Below are 9,670 nucleotides of genomic sequence, written 5' to 3'. Positions count from 1 at the left end.
ATTTTTGTGCTCTTTCAACCATGTGCAAAGAAAATATTGTGTACTGCTTGTGTAACAAAAATAGTAATGACAGAAACAAAAGGCAAACAGTATGCATGATTTAGGAATGTACAAACAGACCAATGGAACAGAACAGAAAGGCCAGAAACAGGTGCGTGTGTATGAGAGGTTTATTACTCCATGGAGATGGCTCTCAAACAGCCAGGAAAGGACACCTCTTTACTAAACTGTGTTGAGACAATTGACTGGCAAGTTGGTGACGGGGGTTGGGAAAAAGCAGACAATTTGTTCTGCTTAAAACTACTCACCAAAACCCAGAAGAAGGAAGGAACTAAATATAAAGAGAAGATTTTTGAACAATATAGAATATACAAGGAAATATATTTTATAATATTGGAATTGAAATAGCCTTAAGAAACAAGTAGACTAGATAAGCACTGTTGGATGATTACACCACAAAAATGCTTGCATGTGTGCAGTTAAAGCATGCATAAGGATTTTCAGTGAAGAATTATAACCTTATATCGGAAGGAAAGTAAATATTTTTAAGGAAGGATTAGGTATAGGGTCATACATTTTTTAACTGTGGCATATTATTTGGCAATCAAAAAAAGTGAAGTAGATTCGTATTTAGTGATGGGAGAAAGTTTTTAAGATATGCTCACTTAAGAAAATTATAAAATAAAAAATATAATTCAATTTATGAATTTATATAAGGAAGCCACCCACACACACATGTTAAGTACATGTGCTCAGGCACATACATACACACACATGCATGAATACACACAGGTTTGTACATATGTTATTCTAAGTATGTAGACAAGGACTGGAAAATCATAAACTAATTTCTATGGTAGTAGCTTTCTTGAAAGGAGTGAGGATGAAAGAAAGAGCATCTAGATAATTACCCTGATTAGTCACCAATTCCCCCATTTTTTAAGTGCACCATTCTTCACCCATTCCATAGGTTCTAATGGGGATGCCAATATAATACATACTTCCTTGCAGAGGAACTGGTGAGGATATGACCTAAGGAGGTCCAGTGAGTGTCCTCCCTGAGGTTTTATATGTGGACACTGGGAAAGAAAAGCATTCTTATCTTTCTAGGGACATTACCAGCTCCCAATCCCCACCTTTTAAAATCAGGAGGAAATGGGGCTGGGGGGTGCACAGTGGGAGAGAAAAAAGGAAAGGAGGGAAAGAGTATGGGGAAAGGGAGAAAGGAGAGAAAACAACCATTTGAGTCTTTACATCTGTCATATGTTGACTAGTCATGCATTAAGGCCAGCCTCATCCTTGAATTTTCTGGTGATACGAACCAATAAATTCACTTTCCTTAATGTGATTTCAGTTCTGTCACCTGCAACTGAAAGTTTTGGCCAATCTAGGCACTGTCCTATGGACTCTGTATTTGTATACTGTTTGTCTTTATAAAAAGAACTATTAATAGACTACTTGCAAAAAAAAAACAAAAAACTTTCTTTGACTTAAGTATTTGAGTGTTTGTTTAATATTGCTTTGCTCCACCAGAGTTGAGGGAAAGGGACACTGTAAAAATAGGGTCCATGCTTGCTGGGTAGAGTTAGCTGCTCAGTAAATACTTACTTAAAATGACTAATGTATTTAAGGAAATGTCAAATCATGCCTATGCCTTGACTGGAGGAGTTTTAGGGAATGACAGGGCTAACAAAGGGGATAAGCATGTAAGGGAGAAATTATAAAGGATTTTTTAAGCTACACAATACATTTGATGTTAATGATAGTATAGATCAGCATCAATGTCATACATTCAAAAATTATTCTCTCTTATAAAAATGAACACCCTCAATTGTAAAGAGTTTTCCAAGTCTCAAAATTCATTAAAATAGAGTTGCCCTTTCCCCTGTCTTTGGCCAGGTGGAGAATCTAATTTCATCAGAGTGCATATGAGGCCAAGATAACAGATGTGATTCTTTGGTAGGCCTGTTTTCTTCATTTTCATGCACGTCCAGCTGTCTGGCAACCTTGCACTTGAGCTCATAATGAGAATGGGTGAGAGGGTGTTTCAGAGTTGGCACAGATCCACTAGACAGAGCTCAAACCATGCTGTTGGGAGTATCAACATCTTCATCTTCCTCAACAGAAGACAATTTTATAAATATAAGACTTTGCTTACAATCCGCTTTCACTAGCAGAATCAACATCAAAAGTTCAATCTTCATAAAATCTATGTGAGTTCTTTCATTGTTGTTCTTGCTTGTGGTGCACATCTGTTTATTTTCTTGACATTAGCTACACATTACAAATTCACTCAGTACACGGATGGAAAATATTAGTGGGAACATTGACTGCAGCTGTCCTTTTCATAGTCTGATATTGTCTGAAACTCTGCCTTGTATACTTTTTTCATGTTTTAACTAAAAATGAGTTTTCATGCCTGCTCACAAAGTATAAACAATCCCATTTTCCCAGTAGCTATGACTCTGGACATCAGCAGACATTAGTTTTAATAGATACTTTGGACATTTCTTCTAACCACACCTTCCTACCTGATCCTTATTTCCTAAATCATTTCACTTCAAAGAGTTTTTTTTTTCTTTTTTTCTTTTTGTTTTTATAATATTGGTCTTTCGTTATCTACCCAAACACAGTCCAGAACACAGACTTACAATAAGCAGTCATATTGGCCCTGTGGACTGAATATTCCTGGCTCCTTTTGGAAAATAATCTTGTCTTCTTCTATTATGTTAATTTTGGATGAGGAAAGAGCTAACAAAGTTGGGCACACTGTAGAAAGTCATGTCACATTACTTGGCTTTATGAAATACAACATCTACTGCAATGGCACTGTGGCTCAGTCTATCTGCCACTCTCATGAAAGAGTTAGACTAGCTTGCTTGGGTTTTCTGCTTTGGTTCTCTCAGTATGCCATTGATCCTGGGCAGTGGTCAAGCTAGCCCAATTTAATAATGTCATTCTGGAAAGCTGAATATATAACCTGATTGAACCAGACATAATTCTCTTTGGATTATGTTTTGTATGACTCTTTTTGGTATAGATTTAATTGCAATTAAACCAGAATATTCCACTGTCTGAAAAATGTTTTATTATGCATTTATTCCCGGTGACCTTCATTTTGTGAGGGGGTGTTTAATATTTCTCTTCAATTATGGTAATTTTGTGTTTATTCCTTCTTCCAAAATATTAAGCCTTTTCCAAAAGTAGACCATGTCTAGAAACCTGGAAAAACATAAATGTGACTAAAAGTATGTTAGTTTCCTTCAATGTGACCTATTACTTTACTGTGGACCTAGACATACTGATCTCTCTTATGTCTGCCTTGAAGGTCATAATGGCTCAGATTTTGACCATATATGTGATCATATTCAATTTAGTCATGATGATTCAGAGATGGCATTTGGTGAATCTACATCTCCTATAGCACAGAAGCAATGGTCATATAAATTTCAATCTGAGGTTTTCTCAAAAATGAATGTTCATAAGTATTTAAGTCACTACATTATTCTAAGATGTATTTGTCCAATCTGATATGCTATAGCTATCCTGTGTGGCTTCTGAATAATAAATGGAAAAGACTTAATAACCTTGTAAATCAATCAACTAGAGTTGGGATTTATCCCACAGGAAATCACACAGTGTTCACTCTCTTCTCCCATCTCCACAGCTGTACAATGTGAAACCACTCTTTGAATTGACTATTCTCATGATTGTGATAGAGTTAAGACTGTATTATCATTTATTATTTATTGTTAAGGAATACAGAACAGAATAGACATAGAATAGGTTTTCTTCCTTCTTGAATGCAATTATGAATTCAGAGATTACTGGGGTCTTTAAACCTAATTGGTTTAATCATTCCCATGCCTGAGTTTCCAAGTTCAAGTGACCCTGCCAAGGGAATAAAGTATTAAATTCATCAACTAATTGGTAATAGTATTTTATATGCTTGTGAAGAACTTCAACAATACTGAAAATTAAATAATTAATAAACATTCTAAGCTGCTGTGTGGCCTTGGTAACAAAATATTCACTCAAAAACAAAAGTATCCCTACTCCTCTTAATGCAAGAATCTCTGATAATGTTAGATAGGAAGTGTTCCTAAAGTACCACAGAAGTACCCTTGCATTGTTACTGCTGGTGCAGGAATTTTAATAGTGCTACAACAGGAAGTGTCCCTGAATGGCTATTGATGGAGCAGGGGTATTTAATGGTGCTACACAGGAAGTACCTCTGCACTGTTACTGCTGAGATAATGTCAAAGAATTGCACAATGGGGAATGTTTTCAGCTTGGTGCCAGGCAGAAGGTAACTCTTACTGCCAAAAAGAGACTGAAAATGTTCTTCCTGTTGCCAGAGTATGCTTAGAACGCTACAAAATGCAGAGAAAACACTGATTGTGCCAAAAAGAATGGAGACAGGAGGGAGCCCTCCTGTGTGAGAAAGAGTTGCAGGGCCAGGCCATTTCTGAGGTTTACTTGTAAAACAGGCAGCCAACAGTTTGATGAGCAAAACAAAAATTGCTGCGATCATTCAATGTGAAGTGGTCTTTCAGCTTTTCTACACAGGAAGCCCAAGAATATATCAGCGAGGGTCCTGAAATCAGAAACCTACATCCTGACACAAAGGGCGTTTTCTGTAAACTAAAGAAGCTCCAAAAGCAAGATCACAAAAAGAGCAGAAAAGCTGAGAACAAGCCACTAAAGACACCATTCCTCAGCCATTAGAGTTAAAAGATTTTACAAATCTTTACTGAAAAGGGCATTAAGACAAAAGAAAAATGGCACCGAGTGATATTTATGGTCATTCTGTAGGGAATGTAGCTCCTTGGTAAATTAATAATAAAATACACATGCTGTAATTCTTTCATTGTTGAAAGTAAGTTTAACCTCTCAGCAATTCCTTCTATGGTCTTCAAATTCAGTTCTGAGTTTTTAACTTAGTTCTTATTTATAAATTGCCTCCAAGTATTGACAGAAATTAAATGGACTATATACTTGACTGTTGAATTAAGACTCTGGTGTCCTGAGTGGACAAACCAGGCAAGCTATTCTATCCACCCCTTGGAACATAGAATCCTTTTATGAAGGAAACTGAGAATACAATAAGCCAAATATTCTATACTATTCAAACTCTGGAGGATGCCTGGTCTAGTTTTTCTTTTCTTAAAGGTGATGAGATCTGTAAAATAGTCAAGATGGTCAGTCTTTGGTCTCCTATAAAACCTGAGCATATACCTGAAAGGTCTCTGCCTGGTAAGTCTCGTAATGATCAGAAGTAAAAAAATTAGAAATTGGTATTTCATAAGTTGTATAGAGTTATCCTAGCAAATATTCTGACAATAAGTCAAACGGTGAGAATTTATAAATGGATAACTTCAAACGTTCCCCATATCCCCTGAATTCCTGGTCATTCATTTTTGGTATACATTTTTCTTTCTTTCACTGCATTTTCTTTTGATAAACTATGTGATTACTTAACATATATATTTTTGGTTGTGTGTCTCTCTCAGCGTTAGAATTTATGCCCACACAAGGACAAATATATACATGACATATACATATATATGATTTGTTTACTGATATATCTGAAACACCAAACAAAATATAGAGTAACTTCTTGCTATTTATAAAAATTGAAAGTGTTGAATGAAATGAATAGTTATGAACCCCAATATTTCATCCTCTCTTTAAGCCATTTTAATCTAGCTAAGTATATTCCCATTGACCTATGCCTAATGGATAAATAAATTACTTAGATTTTTCATCAAAGCAAGAATTACTCCTTTATTTCTCTATTGCATTTTAAAACAACTCTGTAGTTGTGAAATTTCTATGTTTTCAGTTATTTCCTACTCATCACTTTCCTCATTCCCTAAGTCCACATTATTCGCTTATATATTCTACACCTGTGCCCTACATAATGGCTCCTATTACATCATTTCCACATGTTACAACAGAGTCTACATGAAAGATAAGCATCATCTAGCTTGCCAATTCAAACTGATTAGTAGATGTGACTGAGGAACTGCATTAAGGAAGGTTCTAGTATAATTCTGAGAGCATGCTGTATTTGAATAGTGATGCCTGCCATGGAAGAGGTAATGGTGTCAAGTCATTCCTAGTCTGACCTTTCACTGGCTCATACATTTAAAATAGCCAACTCCTTCCTGATGCCCAGGTTTTAGCTGTCTCTTCAATATCTTTAATATAAACGTTTTATACCACTCTTCTTCAAATATATTTTTATCATGTTTCTCACCCCTTATTCAATAATTCATAATGACTCACTATTATCAGCAAGTTCAAGACATATATTTAATCTAAATTCTAGACTGACAAATTAATGGACCCCACATTCTCAGAGATTTAATCATTTATGTTTTCCTTCCCCAGAATCCCTGCTCTCGCCAAAGGATCTGCCTGTTCTCCTTGTATGCTTTGCTCAACTCTGTCCATGTCTCCTCGCATGATGCTGCAAAATGACTGTCCTTCTTCTCCTTGCCAACCACTTCCCTTATCTCTCTGAAAAGTGAAGAAACTTTTTAAGACTAACCAAACTTGACAGATCACACCTTCACTGCCTTGCTCCTATGTTCAGCCTTTTTATTTTTACACGTTTTTGTATACAAATATAGAGTTGCATCCTAAACAAGGCTGACCTACACATGATATGTACTTGTGTTCCTTCCCAGCAGTAGGGTCAAGGTTTAGCATATAGAGGGGGAGAGTTCATACAGACATAGACCGAACCAGAAGTGCCTTCCCCTTCTGTTCAGAGCACTACAGACATACTTAGCAATGGCACCGCATGGATTTGTGAACTGGAGGTGACCATGGATTGGCAGGGGTTCAACTTCAGAGTCAGGTATCTGGAAACTGCAATGTCTGTGAGTTAAAACAGACTTGTATCCATCAATTTCAAATTCTTGGAAACAGTCAAGGCTGGTTCGAGAAGAATCATGGGAAATATCTCACTGCAAATAATTGGAGCTCAGGTGTCCAAAAAGGCTTAAGAGTTTAAAATGTGTGCTACTTTCTCAAATCCATCCAAACTCTTTTCAGATCTGCCAAAGGTACTTATCCTCTTCATGCACTTAAGCACTGAAGCACTCTGTAGCTGAAAATGGGGGCAGCTGTGGAGTTCAAGATGACAAAGCCCAGGCTGACCATAATTTTAGAATCCAAAAACTGGAAGTGTTTTGTGGCTGCTCACCTCAAAAAGAGCTCTCTAAATCTTATCTAAACTGCCCTCCTCTCCTGTAGACACTCTTTCCATCCAGACCAGGAAAGCCATTATGAATCTGAGCCCTTAAAGAATCATTCAAAACGTACTGAGCACCTATAATATGACAGCCATGATTCAAGACTTGGGGAATTTAGAGTCTAATACTATAGTATAGACAGTCCTATAATTAGTATAGTATAGTATAGACAGTCCTATAATTAGATAATTTCATTTAAATATCATAGATCTGACATAAAGTATGAACAAAGGACAAAGATAAAACACAATGGTGCATTTAACCCAGCCTGAAGGATTTAAGAAAAGAAAAGAATACCACCTCAAAAATGTGATATTCTAACTGGAATTTTACATTTAAGTAGTATTTTACTAGGTGAAAAAAGATAGCAGGATCGGGGGAAATGTGTTTATATGATTATGCTTTAATTATGAAAATACAAAAAAAGAGACAAGACTCACCTCCTTCAGGATATTACAATACTATTGATGAGATAAGGTGTATCTAAGAATAAATTAATACAGGTAAAAATGGTTCTGATAAAAACTTTAGGAGTTCAGAAGCAAGAGGCAGAATAGAAATTAGGTAAAGTGTGTTAATTAGTGTGACACATTAAGTAAATTGTAAAATAAAGGCAGAAGTTTAGTGCAGAAAAATATTGGGGTAGTGTAAGCCAGGGAATGGAGATGGAAAGATTTAAGAAATGTACAGGACATATGAAAACTGGTATTGAAATTGAAATATAAGATGTCCTCAGGAAAATAGTGGGGAAGCAGTTTCAAAAGGCCAGTTGGGCCCAGCTTGTAGCTAATCTTGACTGTCAAAAGAAAGTCACTGGACTTTGCAATGTGGATAATGGAAAACATGTTTTTTCATTGCGACAGTAAAATGATCAATTTTGCATCATATAGGAGTACCCATGAGAGAGAAAGTATATCGAATACATTGAAACTAGGAGGAGATGGGATTGGGGATATTGTTTTGGAAGGGATAGCTTGCATCTAGGTGAGAAATGAGAAAAGAAACAATGGTGAACTAAGAAAAGGAAAAGAATGTAAGAAATGTTGCAGGGCATAACTGACAGAACTGCAAATAGCATACATTAGTCTTCAGATTTTTTTCATTTCAGGGGGAGGGCCTCTCTTTTTGTTTTTGCACACCTCTGACTGCAAATGGCCCCTAGACGTAGTATATTGTAATTACTCAGTTAACAATAAAAGAGCTCTTAACTTGTTCATCTCTAAAGTTGGTTTCCAAGCCACTGCTCCAAAACTTCAATTTCTTTTACAACAACTTAACAAACATCAGATTCCCTCCACCGTTTGTGATTCAACCTCATAGAGTTGTCCTGATAAGATAATAAACTATATAATGTTATAAACATAATTGGTGCTTACACATTATTGGTGCTGAAGTTTGTATGCCTGAGTATGTCCTCCAAAAGTTCATGTGCTGGGAGCTTGGTCCCTGGTGTAGCAGTGTCAAGGTGATGTAATCTTTAAGAGGTGATTCCTAGTAGAAGGTGATTAAGTCACAGGAGCACTATATGCCCTCAGAATAGATTGATGCTGGTCTCCTGAGTTAGTTCTCAGAAGAGTGGCTGTTATAAGCTGAGACTACCCCATGCACTTAGCTTCTTATGGATGTGGTCAGTTTCCTTTCTGCTTCTCCACCATGTTGTTACAAAGATAGCATTAGGATGCTGGCTCCATGATCTTGAACTTCAGAACTGTGAACTAAATAAACCTCTTTTTTTTTTTTTAATAAAGTACTCAGTCTTGAGTTTTTGTTATGGCAGCAAAAAATGGACTAATATAATTAGAATCATTAGTGGAGTTCTTTGCATCACTGAGTAAAGATTCATTAACGATTCATAAAAAGTTCATCTCAGTAACTGAAACAAGGTTCTTAGCTCTGAGCATCATGTCTACTCCTCTTTGAACTTGGCACACAGAAACAGGCTGGGGATAGGAATTCTGGATGGGCTATTATGGAGGATTCTACCCACCAACTGATTTTCTGCTGTATACTGAGCATGGCTGAAGACATGGAAGATTTCCAAAATGTAACTCTTATACCCCAGAAGCTTAGAACCCATTTTGTACTATAAAATTAATATGTGCTCTGATAAGTGGATGCTAATCCATCATGGGGGGCATGAAATGAGTGGAGAAACTTTGAATGGGGCGAAGAGGAGAGGGGAAAGGGGCATTCAGGTAGGAAAGATGGTTGAATGAGATGAACAGCATTACCCTAGGTACATGTATGAAGACGCGAATGGTGTGACTCTACTTTGTGTCCAACCAGAGAAATGAAAATTGTGCACCATTTGTGTACTATGAATCGAAATGCATTCTGCTGTCATGTGTAACAACTTAGAACAAATAAATAAATTTAAAAATTAATATATGCATGGACTACTAACC

Source organism: Callospermophilus lateralis, chromosome 3, assembly GCF_048772815.1.
Source record: "Callospermophilus lateralis isolate mCalLat2 chromosome 3, mCalLat2.hap1, whole genome shotgun sequence".
In the NCBI taxonomy this organism is placed as follows: domain Eukaryota; kingdom Metazoa; phylum Chordata; class Mammalia; order Rodentia; family Sciuridae; genus Callospermophilus; species Callospermophilus lateralis.
This window is presented reverse-complemented; position numbering follows the sequence as displayed.